At 38.8% G+C, this 15,914-nt stretch overlaps 1 long non-coding RNA gene across 1 annotated transcript; it reads right to left on the bottom strand.

Annotated features, from left to right (window-relative positions):
* Nucleotides 1–3,468: 3,468 nt before the first annotated feature.
* LOC118438146 lies at nt 3,469–4,026 on the bottom strand. Its single transcript, XR_004836609.1, has 3 exons — nt 3,948–4,026; nt 3,723–3,838; nt 3,469–3,652 (listed from the first exon to the last, which is right to left on the bottom strand). It is a non-coding gene; the product is annotated as an uncharacterized LOC118438146 (long non-coding RNA).
* Nucleotides 4,027–15,914: the final 11,888 nt, after the last annotated feature.

Here is a 15,914-nt window from a genome sequence, read left to right as displayed (position 1 = left end):
AGGCAAGTTTTAGTGGGAAAACAAGTCTCGCTCATTTGAAGGTGCCATTTTATAATCTTAAAATCTCGATTTTAAAGCATGGCCAACACAAACGAATTTCAACCAAATAAATTTGCAGTTGTGGAATTTAGCACGGATAATTCAGTATCTGTAGTGTCGACTAATTGGTTAATATCAGGGTCTTCAGTGTTTTGGTCCCCCACTCCAAATGTACCAGCACTGTTAAGAAAGCACAAGAATCCAGATAAAAATTGGACGAAGTTCGATTGCAAGATTTTGACAATTAAAGGTAAGTTTGTCAAACAACTTTTTTATTCATAAAAATAAAATTAACAAAATAAATTAATTGTTGACTTGGACACTGTCAAATAAAAACCATAACAAAAATCATGAAATAATTTATTTTAACTAAGTTTTATATATTATTAGATGCGCTACGAGAGGCGCAAAAAACTTTGAGAAAAGCCGAATACACAGCCAATTCAACGTTTGAGACTACCTGTGACGAAGGTGAAAATATTACAAAAACTTTCAAGAAACGACGAGGGAGGGACTGGAGGCAGCCCCAAGAGAAAAATTGCAAAATCGTCATCGTCGTGCAGTGAGAGCTGCAATGACTCTGATAATGACAATAATTCACCAGTAACACGCCTTCTCCCCATGTCGTATTCCATTCCGGCTCCACATTTTTAATTTGCAATGTACATGGTTTGCTGCAGATAAATTTGGATGCATTGAGTTATGGATCGCTTGAAAACATAAGCGCGTTCGGATTCGAAAATTTTGTGCAGGTTTTGAAATAATTTACTCGAGGAAGGACTTTTTATATTAACCAAGTTGCCAAACGAATTGCGGAACTTGAAAACCATAATTTTAACTTTGAAATTGTGGAATTACAACCCGTAATTAGTTCCAAGTCTGTGGTGTCTGGGGAAATTATTGTAGTGGATAGAGTAACTGATTGTCCTTCAGGCAAAATTGTGTTATTCAAGTTTTAGCTTAAAAGAGTCATTTTATAGGAAACCAACTAATAGTTGTAAGCTTGGAATATTTAAATTAAGCAAAAGTATTAGAAATTCATGAAAGATAGATAAAGTACAAATTTTGTATAGATGTATTCTTTTGCCACATAAAGAAAATTTTGTCTGCCTTCCATTGTTGAGTAGTGTGAAATAAAAATAAAATATATTTACAATGTTGTATTTGTGAGTGGGCGAGCATTGACATCAAGAAGGTTGGGAGAAGGTTGGGCCGAAGCATGTAAAAGTTGGCATAGCGGTGGCGACTAAAATGAGCGAGGTTGGCCCGAAACAAATTGCCAACCGTGGTCCGCTCGAAGTCGAGCGGTCATAGATGCACCTTTTGCCAACCTTCTTGGCCACTCAAAGGCCACTAGCGGACCGAAAATTCTTGGCAACCTGGGTTCACTGAATTAGTACGAACGATTCCGTTTTATTAATGGTAGAGTCGAGACCCTCAATCTCCCATCCTAGAATACTATGTAACATAATTTACGTATTGCCTCATTTATACAATAAGCTAAATCAGAATTTGTAGGTTGATACAGGATATGATAAAGCCGCGATCTTGGTCTATGGTACAATGGGGCAATAATTTGAAAACAGATAGACCTGGTGACCATCCTGATGCCGTGCCTTTGCCGTCTTCCGTGTCGTTGCCGACGAAAGGATGGTGGTCTGATTGGATTGAAAATAATATAGTCAATATCATATGGTTGGATTGCGAGATGGTGTGAAAGCCTGAAAACCCGGCTGAGTGCACAAGAAAGGAGTGGTTTGATTAGATTACTGGGCAGAAATTTATAAAATTTATCCCAATGGCCCCCCTAAAGTCCATTACTTATATTAGTGAAGCTGCAACTATACACATCTGCGATTTTAATGGCAAGTAGCTGTATGATGCAACAGTTTATCACGAGCCGGGTTCATATATCGTTAACCAGTACACCTTGCAGAAAAATGGGATACTATGGAATTCTTTAAGTAATGGAACTGCAATGAAAAACGTAAAGGATATCAGCGACAAGATTTTGAAATCAAATTTATGTGTTGGGCGTGATGTGGCTAAAGATTTTGAGTCCCTACAACTAAAGCCAAACAACTACTACATATTTGATCTCCAAACGGAATACAAAGGTCCCGTTACCAATCAAGGAATGGTCGCCCTTGCTCCACACTTCGATCTATTTATTCTTACTACTTCAAAGAAAACATCCAGCAGGGTGTACATTTGGCTTCAGTGGATGCAATAGCGACGATGAAAATCTTTAGGGATAATTGTTTTATTCCAGATAAGGGCAAATCGACCTCATCAATGTCACAAGAACGAATGAGAATGTATGACAATGATGAAATGCCAAGAATTAAGTAAACATTTTACTCTGTATTTGCCTGTGATGATGTAGTGTGTACATTTTTATTCTCTGTACGCATTAAATAAGATTATTGGTAAAGTAACTGGGCTCGTGTTTGACTAAAACTTTTAGCATGTTTGTAGATCTGATTATGTCGTTTAACAATACAGAATAATTTAGCAGTAACGATTAAGGCTATCATTAAGGTCTTATGACTAATACAATTTTCATGAATAATTACCCATTCTCGAATTTCTGAATTAAATAAAATATGTTTAACAATATTTTTCGTAATATTTGTAGCTTCTGAGTTGATTTTGTAAATACAAGCTGTTCTAAAAAGCTTGAAAACACTAATAAAAGCCTTCCCACTATCCAGATTTAACGTGTGAAAATATGATAGCTCAGTTCTGGATTCCAACATTTTATACATAACGTATGCTTCGAATTGTAATAAACTTTCATCTTCGTTGAAATTGTACTTGATCATACCAGAATCGGAGGGGGGGACTGGTTCCCTAAATTGGAGCATACTTTTGCACTGTACACATTTGGTCGAACGAATAACTTTTTTCACAGCCAAATTACCTACGTAGCAAGCAGCATTTTCGTCTGTTAAGTCAAACATGTCGATTTCGTTTATTCTAAGTAAATTATTGCATTGTTGTTCACTATCTTCTGATTCTTCGTCGCTGCCGTCTGGTAAAGACAATTAAATTTGGGGATGACACAGACGACGGATTCTTATCATAACCCAATATGAAACTCAGCCTTTCTACTTTGGACTTAAATGTATCATGGCTCATGGGATCGACTTCACAGTTTGTCGTAATATGGTGTGCAAGGATCCTCGAACATGTTCAAATTCGAGAATTTTGCCACCTCTCGCATTAACCCACCCCAACCAAATGCATCCTCGCTTGCATGCTGGTGGTGGTGGACTGATATATAGGTGGTGGTATGGTGAAAGAAGAGCATGCGAGTGTGGATGTATTTGGTTGGGGTGGGTTAATGCGAGAGGTGGCAAAATTCTGAATTTTGAACATGTTCGAGGATCCTTGCACACCATATTATTTGGATTGCACGCAGTGGGTTTGTTGCGACCAGATAACTCGAGCTTCTTCCGTCAAGGTTAGATATAGACTGGGGAATCGGAAAAGTTGACTTTGGTAAATAACAGTTTTCGTATGTCTTGGGTCGAAATGGTTGCTACAAACTTTTGAGCTCAGGGAGATATTTTCTTTATCCAAATTCAGTATCACACTCCACTCGTCAAATCTAAAAAAATAATGTTTAGTAATATCTACCAAATGTGAAATGTAATACACTAAATTTAAATTCATAATACCTTGAATGATCCTTCGGAAGTGAATAGAAAGAAAGTTTATGTCCCCCAAGTTTGGAATTTCTTGTGCAACCAGGTACAACACATTTCTTGTTACTGACCATTAGGCGACCATCCACCTGTGATAATTACAACCATTAGTCTGTTATTATAACATTCATACAGCTTTAAAATCTCACAATGATTAATAATAATAATAATAATAATCAAATATAATTTTACACACACCTCGATTACCGGCAACGACACAAGAATGGTAAGGGCACGGTAAGCACGAGGGATGAGATGAGTTCGAAATGACTGTAAACTAGAAACGAATTGAAATGTTAATCCTCAGCATGATTTAAAACTGCTGTGTCCTAGTGATGACACTAAGCTCACGTTCTTAAGTCCTGGTCACGACTGCACGGAAACTGACTCTGTCCGAGACGACGTTAAACTATTGAGAGATCACGACAGGATGGGAGGAGGATGAGATGAGTCCGAAATGAATGTAAACTAGAAAGGAGTTGAAATGTCAATCCTCAACATGATTTAAAACTGCTGTGTCCTTGTGATGACACTAAACTCACTTTTGCAATAAAGGACACAGATCCAACCGACGTTTGATGAATCTTTTATTGAAAAATAAACGCGACCGTTTTCGTAGCAAGCTTTTTGTTCATCAGGCTATAATATAAATTAAAAAGTATATAAATCAAAATAAAAATAAAAATATTTTTCTTGAATTCTTGTATTCTATTTTTGTGTAATTTTTCTGTGTCTATAGGAGCTAAAATTTTACATTTGTATTTACATAAACTAGAGTCGGAAATATTGAGTATACAAATTATTCAAGTATAAGATATAATTACCGTTTTTCAATGATTTTTTTTAAAACTTTAAATTAATTTTTTCACTTTGTTCACGATTCACTTGATTTTGTTTACATGGTGTGTGGTTTTACAGAATTGTTCAAGTGAGTTGATTTTCTTGTATGCTATTATTAAATTCAACTCTGAGATAATCTTAGCATGTGAGGGATTACAATTTGGGTCTCTCTCCTTCATTATACATTTTAGTATGGTTTCCTTAAAGTCATACATATTCCTATAAAATGGCATGACAAGGTACACATTATTCGTATTTTCCATGTCCTTTATAGTTATATCGTGATATTCGGATATACAGTTTGGGAAATGTTTTAACAATGAGTTCACAACAAGCACGGTTTTGGGTTTCAAAATTTGCATTCTTGGAATATTGCTTACTTTTTCATGTACGGTCAATAATAATTTTTCAGGGTATCCTCTATATCTAAATTTATCGTATAATGATTTTAGTTGAATCTGGCAATCTACTTCATCTGAGAATATCTTCTTAATTCGGAGGGATTGACTAAATGGTAGTGAATTTTTTAATGTTTTCGGATGGTTGGATTCGTAATGAAGAAAAAGAGTTTTTGCCATTGGCTTTGTATATACTGATGTAACTATTGCATTTGTGTTACTTAAACCTATTAGTAAAATACAGTGCAGACTACTTGATCCCACCATTTTAGAATTCGTATTCAATCGAATCATAATTTATTCCAACCCTAATCTCGATTCAAAGTAAATCATGATGTTGGTCACTCGCTGCTTCAATGCATTCTTATCTTCTTTTATTTGTATTAGTAATAAAATACCACCTCGATAATTCCGTGCTAGAATTATTTTGTTTTGTTTAAGCATGTACGAGGTACATACATACGTATGTAAATTGCAATGTGAAGCAGGCGGTCATCTATTAAATGAAAGGCTCCAATTTCTCCGTTGGTTAATATTCTTTTTATAGTATTGCAATTCTGAATTTCAAAAAGTACGTACTTATTTAGGTATTTGCTATAATTCAGTTTAATACGCATTCCAGTGATATGAATAATATATACTTTTGGCATACATATGGGCATATACTATTATCAGCAACACATAGCATATTTTATTAATAGAACATAAATTACACTTTCCAAATCCGCGGTGCAATACACCCCGTGTCCGATTTGTCTTACGAGTAACTTTATTTAGCTTTTGGATCAACAAACCAAACTAAATTCATCAAAATGCGTACTAAACACCACAGTTTAAATTTTACAGATAGAAAAGCGAGTAGTGGAATTTATCCAAGTGCAGTATATCGCATGATGGTAAAGTTAACTTTGTGGATATTTGCTTAATTTAACATTTTCGAATATAGTGATCATGCTGATGAGTCCATGACGCCACTACTGGACGCGATGGATTATTGCTTTGAGCTAAACATGAACAGGTGACTTTGTTGCTAAATAGAAATTACATTGGACGATATTAATACATATTATTTATTTGCGTATTGTTGCCTTACATGGTTAACCTAACCTATAAATTGAAATTACAGTCCGAATCCTACGCAGTTACCTGGATATGAGATAAAAATTGTATGCTTTTTGAATGGTCATCCCAATGAAGAAACTCACACAGTAAATAAATATGGCCTGAATCAAGATCTTAAAACCTTTTGGAACTCCCTTATTAGCCCGGAAGAGAGGAAGGTGAGCAAAATTCCTCATCTAAATGAATGAAATATATAAGGAACGAAATTTTTCGCTAATTATATTCAGGGAGATATGCGTATGCCAGCAATTCCCATACGGGATCCCAGCTGTCCAATAGCGATTGTTGGAATGGCGTGTCGTTACCCGGGAGCGAACTCCATTAAGGAATTTTGGGACTTACTGCAGCAAGGACTTGACGGGATACAGAAGGTACCGGCGGGTCGATGGACAAAGGAGAGTTCTATAATTCTCGTCGAGAACGTGAGAAATACGGAAGCTGGCTTCCTTTCCTGTCCCATCGACACTTTCGACGCCAAATTTTTTAACACAAATTCCGCAGACTTGGCCGTACTAGATCCACAACAAAGACTATCCCTGCGAGTAGTGTGGGAAGCACTGGAAGATGCCGGAATTGACCCCAACTCTCTCAAAAACTCTTTAACGGGAGTGTATGGTGGATGGTCTGTAAAATATTGACAATTAAAAATAACAATTGAACCTCAAAAGTTTCAAAATAGGTGGCGCAACGACTATCGCGATATGATACAAAAGGCAGGTGTCGTAGATCTCGACTTCATCCGCGGTTATATGGGCAACGCACTTGGACCACTTACGGCTAGAATTTCCCACTTTTTCGAATTGATTGGACCCAGCTTCTCTACAGAAAGTGGCTGCTCAACATCTATTGCAGGAGTGGACATGGCCTGCGATAATTTAAGAAATGAAACATGTGATCTCGCATTAGCCGTTGGAGCAAATTTACTTCTTCACCCATTTACGCCAGCACTATTGGACGGTTTTCTAGCAACAAATGGGAGATGTAAGACTTTTGATGCAACGGCTGATGGGTTTGGAAGAGCTGAAGGAGTGGGAGTTTTAATTCTCAAACGACTCTCCAACGCTTTGTCGGATGAAAACAGGATTTTGGGTGTAATTCGCGGCTCTGCCGTCGTTCAGGAGGGCACAAGCAGAAGTATGGGAACCCCCACTATAACTGTAGAGGCAAAAGCCATGCAGGTTGGAACCATGAATTTAATATACATTGGAATGGAACGAATATGCGTACTATGGCGCACCTAGCAAACACTGGGGAATATGTCCGAGATTAATTAATGCTTTTGGTTTTTTCAACTAATTAGCCTTGGACCGAGCTGGCGTCCACCCAAATGATGTAGATTTCGTGGAAACTCATGGAACAGGAACACCTGTTGGCGATCCTATTGAAATCGAGGCTATTACGAAGGCTTACTCATCACCAAGCCGGGAGCCGCTTATAATAGGATCAGTAAAAACAAACGTGGGGCATACAGAATCAGTTTGCGGAATTGCAGGGATACAGAAAACGGTGCTCGCAATGAAGCACCATCTCATTCCGAAGCATTTGAATTTCACTCAACTTAACCCGGAAATTGACTTGGCTGCTATCCCAGCTTACTTACCAATTGAAGCCACGCCATGGGTGAGAAAAATTAATGGAAAACCCAGAATTTCTGGGATAAACTCGTTTGGGATAACAGGAGCTCAAGCTCACTTAATTCTACAAGAACCGCCACTCCATCACGCACATGCGATACTCACTCAAACTGACACAAGACAACACAAACTTCTAACATTTTCTGCAAAAACTGAGACAGCATTAAACGCACAAATGGCTGCTTGTAAGGACGAACTTGACCCATGCAGCAATATTTCTCTAACTAACTTGGAGTATTCTCTTAATACTGGACGTCCTCACTTCTCGCTGCGACAAGTCATAGTTGGATCAACAAAGGAAGCACTCTTGTCAGCAATGAAATCTATTTAGAAAGCCCACAATGTTCCTGTTGCCCCACCTCGGCTCTGTTTTATATTTACAGGGCAAGGGTCACAATATGCTGGCATGGCCAAATCCCTTTATGATCACATTTTGATTGGTGTGATTCTGTATTGGCCTTGGAATACGGATTGGAAATGAAGATAGTCCTTTGGGAGGAGGCACACTATCATCTACTAAGCTCAACATTATATAGTCAAATCTCAATTTTTTGCGTGGAGATTTGCCTCCTGCGATTATGGGAATCCTGGGGTGTGATCCCGGTAGCTGTGTTGGGTCATAGTCTGGGCGAGGTTGCAGCTGCGGTTGCGGCTGGAATATTGAATGAAATGGATGCTCTTAAGTTGGTGGTAGTCAGATCGCAGCTCATCGACGCTCTTCCGAAGTCGAGTATGCTGGTTGTCGCTTGTGACATAGATACTCTTAAAATTCAAATTAAACAAGCATTTTCTAAGACAGACAACTATCTGGACATTGCTGCTGTTAATTCCCCCAACCAAACTGTTGTATCAGGTTCAAGTAACAAAATTAATGAATTCAAGATGTTTTGGATGTTTCAAGATGTTGCGACAACAGTGGCATTAAGACCCATAAGCTTGACGCCTCTCATGGATTTCACTCTAAATTAATGGACCCCATACGGCACGATTATGATGCAATGTTATCAACACTAAAATTCAAGAAGGCAACTAAATACAAATTTATATCAGGCGTAGAAGGATGCATTTTATTTGAGGTTGACAAAGACTATTGGTGGCGACACACTCGACAAAAGGTTTGTTTCCTTGACGCCAGCAACACAGCTGGAAACCAGGGGTGCACAATGTTCCTAGAAATCGGGCCGCACCCAGTTCTATCTGCTTTGATTCTAGAAAACCTGAATGAGGTATTTTTTCATTAAATGATGTAATATATTACTTAAGTAACCGAACTTAAAAATCTAGATATCGGCTGAAATTTCTACAGCCCCATCTCTACGACGGAAATCAAATGATTGGGATACCATGTTATCTTCGTTAGGAAAATTGTACACACGTGGGATTCCCATCAACTGGAAAAATGTTCACCGCTACACTGGTGGCGAGATGATAGATCTTCCTGGCTACCATTTTGAAGATACGAGTCACTGGATTTCTATAAATGACGATGGTTCTCTTCCTTTTCACCCTTTGCTTGGTGGACTTGTTCCTGGTCCGAGTACCGTGACGGTTTTCAAGAATATTCTTAATGTAAATTGCGTCCCATTTTTGAAGGATCACAAGCTTGAAGATAACATCCTGTTCCCATGCGCCGGCTATCTAGATATATGTATGACAGCTGGATACTGTGCATCTAACTGTCGAGATGGGAGATTTACAAAACCGCAAAATCCTTTATGTTTAAAGGAATTTGAGATACATACGCCAATCTGCTTGAATGAGATGAGTCACATGGAATTCCAGGTAGAATAAATTAATGTATAATAGTCATATCCCAGAGATACATTATCACTCGACTAAAGCTTGGGTCGCACTCAACTGCACACTTGCAAGGTTACCGAGTAGAAGTATATGTTGATGTCTAGTTCCCAATTAAATTGGATTCAATGCCAATTTATGGAATCAGAAATACAGCCAGTATAACAATTATAGACATTCAGGCAAATGTATACTGGCAGGTATTTTACATTAAACGTGTGCATGTACCTACTCATAATGTTTTTATTAGCACTTGGGTAAAAATATTTCCACATGGCTTATGTGACGTAAAACAAGAAAATGAGACGCATATTACATTTTGGTACAGAAAAATATGGATGGGTTACCTGTATGTATACTTGATGAGCGGTTGAATGTTACTCTGTACAAGGTCAATGTGTGTGTGTATTCTGGGGCAGTTTGATAGGCTAATATTGATATTAATATTAAAGATCATGTTGTGCCTCTAGGTTACTGTGCATAACTCGGACGATGGGAAACTTTTAGTCACAATTTTTACGAAACTAATTTTGGAAGATAATCGGCATAAATGGGTTCGTAACGCTTCCGCGCAATTTTCTACAAGCATGCCTTGTGCCCCTGACCCAATCTTGCACGATTTTGCCACCCTGCGCAGTAGATGTAAAAATGTCGTTTTCGAAAATAAGGAATACAATTACCATGAACTTAAAAAGTATGGGTATAACTTTGGGCCATCACTACAAGTTATTCATGACGGATGGAAAAATGATTCTAATGATGAGTTCATCTTTAAGTTTAAGACGTTCGAAACAGTTGATGATTTAGACAGATTCATAATCCACCCATGGGCGGTTGATTCAATGTTACAAACTCAATTTCTGGACTATGTACACCAACACCAGCGGAAACATCAGAAACGACTAGCGGTTCCTGTTCAAATTGAAAGTTTTACATGGTGGGGTCCACCCAACGCCTACAAAGGTTCCGGATACGTCTTCATCAGAACTTCTAAAAATTCAGAGCTATTTGAGTCTCACCTTTACAATGATAATGGAAACCTTATGGTTTCCATAATAGGAACCGAGTATATGGAAACCACCGTTCAAAGTATTCTTGCCCTTATTGACTCTCAACGAAATCCTTACCCAATTTTGGCAGAGCTAGGTTGGGAGGAGTGGCTTGGTCCCGACGAGAGGCGAAGTAAAAACCAAGATATTTCTTTACAAAATTATGCAAGTAGGCCACAACTCATTAACCGTTTGACGGATGATGAGGTTCAGCTTTATTCAGATCTCAACAAACTGGCAGAATTGTACATGATAAAGACAATTGCGGAACTGAGCCTGAATGATAATGTTTGCAAATTGTCAGATATATGTAAAAAAGGTGGTGTGATTCCATCATTAAAAAATTTTCTCCGCTACATATTCACTGAGCTTGTAAAGGATGGATGGTTCACACAAGTTGATGATAACAGATTTCAGAAACAGAAACCTCCACCACCTTTACCAGAAATCCTAAATCAGATCCAAACGCTTCGAAGCAGCATGACTACAAAATCGATACACTGGGTGGACAGCGTTTGGGTAAATTTATCACAAATTCTAACTGGACAACTTGACGCCCGAAAAATGTTGTACCCAGGAGATAAAAAGCTTGGGCCAGCTGAATTATTTTTCAAAGGATCGTTCATCACGAGTAAAATGGCCGAGCTTAGTAATGTTGAGCGCAACATTTTAACCCAATATGCAAGTATCTCCAGCAAGGCTGTTGTAAGGATACTGGAGTGTGGCGCGAGGGATGGGTCTGCTACGTCGCCTCTAATCGATCAAATGGTTAGAATAGGCCCAACACACTTTGAATATACCTTCACGGATACATCAGTTTCGTTGTTGGAGAAACGTAAAATCTATTTTTCGGAAACAGGAATTTCGGCAAGGTTTGCACTTTTTAACTTAGACGATGATCCGTTCAAACAGGGACTAATTCCAGAACATTATGACATAATAGTTGGTTCATTTTTGAGTCATGCGACACGTGATATTCAAGAAACATTGACCAACTTAAGGAAATTATTAAGACCAGGAGGATCTATTCTTTTAACAGATATTGTATCCCCAAATAGAGAGTTTTGCCTCACTTTCGGAGGGATTCATGGATACCAGAGAAACGAAGATACTGACTTGCAACCTCCGAATTATGAGCTGTCGATCAGTAATTGGACGAAGGCATTAGAAAAATGTGGTTTCGAAGATATCATGTCACTTACAAACTATTCTGATGCTGCAACCTTACTAATAGCGAAAATGAATTCGGGTGCAATAAATGACAACTGCCCAACAGGTCCTTGCAAGGATTACTGGATTATACTCTCTGATGAATCCTCGATATGTGGTGGGATCATTTCTAAGTTACGAGGAATTAATTTTGATGTCCAGGTTATTAAATGGGAAGGCCGTGATGACATTCGAACCATATTGGAGAATACATCCACCAGTCATCCCGGCAACTGCGTTGGTATTATATACGCGTGGGGACTTGATAAGGATGCAACAACCGTTGATGTTTGCAAACCGTTCCTAAAGATTTGTCAATATTTAGCCAAACTCGACCGTCCGCTTAAACTACTGACCGTAACACGAGGAAATTTGTCGATAGGACCTTGGGACTTTTGTCAACGCGTTCCTCTCACTTCACCCTTGATTGGAATGACAAATGTTTTGGCCAATGAGATTCCCAATGTTAAGTGCAAGTGTGTCGACATTGATCTGTCGGAAAGTTCTGTGACCGAGCTAACCGCCGAGCTGTTTCAGACTGATATCGATGTGGTAGTTGCGTACCGAAATCGAACTCGTTTTACTCCGAGATTGCGTCCGTACAATGTTACTTCAAAGTACTTGAGCATCCCGGCATCAGTTCGATTTCAACTTTGCTTACCAGAATCCCGTAAAATTTCTGATCTTCATTTCGTACAAGCTGACTCTGACCCATTGGGTCAACACCAAGTGGAAATTAAAGTAAAAGCGTGTGCCTTAAATTTTCTGGACGTCCTAATGGTAACGAAACCGGACCAAGTATTCGACAAATTTAACTACAGCAGTATTGATATCGCTGGTGTAGTGACTAGAGTTGGACTTTCCTGCGAAAGTAAGATTGGGGACCGAGTTATTATGGCAAGAAAATCTGGGTGTGCCATGCCAAGCCACATTGTCACCAATGAAGATGGAATAATTACTATTCCTGATGAAATGACCATGTCAGAAGCCGCAACGTTTCCGATAGCAGTATTAACCGCAAACTGTCTACTTGATGCAGCAAAACCTGAAGCAGAAGACGTGGTACTAATTCATACTGCATCTGGTGGAGTCGGCTTATTGGCTATCCAAGTGGCGCAACATATAGGGTGTACAATTGTGGTCACGGCGGGAAATGACCGAAAACGTAACTATCTAAGAAGCCTTGGATTGAAATACATTTTCAACTCTCGCAATACAGACTACGGCGTGAATATAAGGGAAACCCTTGGGCGCGGTGTAACAATTGTGCTTAATTCACTCACAGGGTCTGGATATAAGGAAGCAACACTAGCCCTATGTGATAGAGGTGCCAGGTTTATAGAAATGAGTAAAATAAACATTTGGAGCGAAAAGGAAGTTAAGAGGCTACGTCCAGATATCCAGTACAAAGTTATAGATGTTTCCACTGTTCACGAGAACAAATTAAAAGATCAGATGCAGTTTTTGAGGTCCAACCTGTTCGGGGGAGCAGACTTTAAATTTAGACCGTTGCCATCTACCAAATTTTGCGCGACTGAAATTCGGGAAGCATTCGAATATATGGAAAAAGCGAAACACATCGGAAAAATTGTGTTAACTATGCCTGAGCCAAGATGGAAAGGAATCGAATCCTATAATTTTCCCCTGTTTAACGAACGTTCCACGTACCTTATTACTGGTGGCTTCGGAGGGATAGGACTCGAAGTAGCAAAATGGATGGCATCTTCTGGAGCTCGTAACATCTTATTGGTGGGAAGGAGTTCACCCAAACCAGAAGCCTTAACTAAAATTGCTGAACTCCAACGCATGAGCGTTAACTTGTCTATACAACTATGTGACGTAGGTAACTTCGAAGCTTTGAAAATACTTTTTGCATGTATTAAAGAAACCATGTGTCCCCTTCGAGGAATAATGCATGCCGCTGGGCTTCTTGATGACGGAGTTTGGGAAACGCAAAGCTGGGAAAAATATCAAAATGTTTTCCAAGCCAAAGTTTACGGTGCTTGGAATCTACATCAATTGAGTCTCAAACTCCATTATCCACTTGAGCACTTTGTTTTATTTTCGTCCATTGGACCAATCCTAGGAACACCAGGCCAAAGCAACTACGTTGCAGGGAATCAATACCTCGATTCGTTATCGCATTACCGATATTCCCAGGGACAACCTGCAACTTGTATAAATTGGGGACCATGGGGGCAAGTTGGTCTTGCTGCAAAGATGAGCCGTCCGCACTTTAAGCTAATTACCATAAATCAAGGCCTTGCGGCATTAGAACATGCATTACGATCTCGAAAAATTCAAATTGCTGCATATGATGCAGATCTTGGATCCTTAAAAAAAGTCCTAATCTCTGCACGTGGGGACTTATCTGACATTGAACAACAACAGGCAAGTAGCCATATCGAAGTTGATGCATTAGAATTTTGGAAAGAATATGACGCATGTCAAGCAAATGGGGCTAGGATAAATCTTGTCAAATTGTTTGTAAAAGAACTGATCAGAATGACCCTCAAAATGTACAAAACAGAAGACATTGGAGATGACTTCAATTTTCAAGACTTAGGAATGGATTCACTGCTGATGGTAGAGATGAAAAATTTACTTCAATCTTCCTTTGGTAAACGTGCAAAACTTTCATTAACTGCCGTAAAGGATTGTAAAACAATATCCGAACTATCAGAAGTTGGTTGAACTTATATCCGGCAAAGAAGAACAACCACCACCAACAAGAAAACAATTAAAAGAATTAATTTCTCTCTGTCTTACCCTTCCAACTTGTATTAAAGTAAGTGATGAACTTGTGTCAACCCTTGTACCAATATATCGGGTGGAATGCGTTCTGCTGTTGGGTGCTACGGGGACGTTGGGGTCTTATGTTCTCATCGACCTGTTAAGGCAACAATCAGTAAAGAAAATCATCTGCCTTTTAAAATACAATCCAACGCAGTCATCTCGAGACCGATTCGTGAAACTCATGTCAGAAAAAAATTTGTTCCAGCACATGAACATGGACAAAATTGACTTCGTAACAGGGGACACAAGAAAGCCGAACCTTGGATTGGATGATTTTGACCATGCCAAACTGTCTAACGAAGTACATGCCGTGTTTAACCTTGCAGTAAAAGTATCCTTTGACGAAATTTACAGAGACACAGATGATCAAACAAGTAGTCGTGTAATTAATGTTTTCGGAATGAGAAATATATTACAGTTCTGTGTAACTCGACGACTTAAGCATGTGTACCATTCATCCAGTGTTGTTGCCGAAGCTCGTGTAGGTAAAAACAACAAGCTTTGGGAAGAATGGGTTGATGAGAGTCTTCTGCACTCGATCCCCAACCTGGCCTACCCAATCTCGAAAATAATCTGCGACCTCTTGGTGGAGAGTGCCGTGAAAAGGGGGATTCCCTACAAGATTTTTCGATTTCCCCAATTGGGTGGGGACTCTGTCACTGGAGAAAATGCTCAGTTGGACAGTTTTGTGATGATGCGATTCTTTGTCTACATGTATCTTGGAATTATGCCTGCACAAAATATTCCATTTAGTTTACTACCTGTCGACATCTGCTCAAAGTTATCTGTTCAAATTTTTTTTAACCCAAGTGCCGGAAATGAAATGTTCAACTTGTTAAATCCTCACTTAGGTAAATATTAATAGAAAACATTTTAAAATTCTATTTAGCAGTACCAGTAACCAGTTCTGCCACAACTGTTTCAGGTGATGAAAGAGATTTTGAAGATCTAGCTAGCGAATTTGGGGTGGCGATTGAGACATTGGACCTGGATGACTTCGTGAAGAGGGTGGAAGACATGAAAACCAGTGACAAATTGGAGACCAATATGAAGCGCATAGCTCAGCTTTCGGTTACAAATAAATTATTCGTATATTTTTTGGAAGACACCAAATTCCCTGCATACATGGAATGGATTAGGGGAAATAAGCGGATTTATTTCAGTGAGAAATTAGAACGACTAATTCCTACAGAGTATCCAACATCTATCCCGAATTCATGGGACGTTTTACGTAAAAATCTTCAACGCGCTAAGATGTTAGGTCCCTTTGATCGTTACAAGATTAAATATAGTACATCAAATTGAGATTCCAAAAATGTT

This window comes from Folsomia candida, unplaced genomic scaffold (assembly GCF_002217175.1).
Source record: "Folsomia candida strain VU population unplaced genomic scaffold, ASM221717v1 Fcan01_Sc018, whole genome shotgun sequence".
In the NCBI taxonomy this organism is placed as follows: Eukaryota; Metazoa; Arthropoda; class Collembola; order Entomobryomorpha; family Isotomidae; genus Folsomia; species Folsomia candida.
This window is presented reverse-complemented; position numbering and strand designations above follow the sequence as displayed.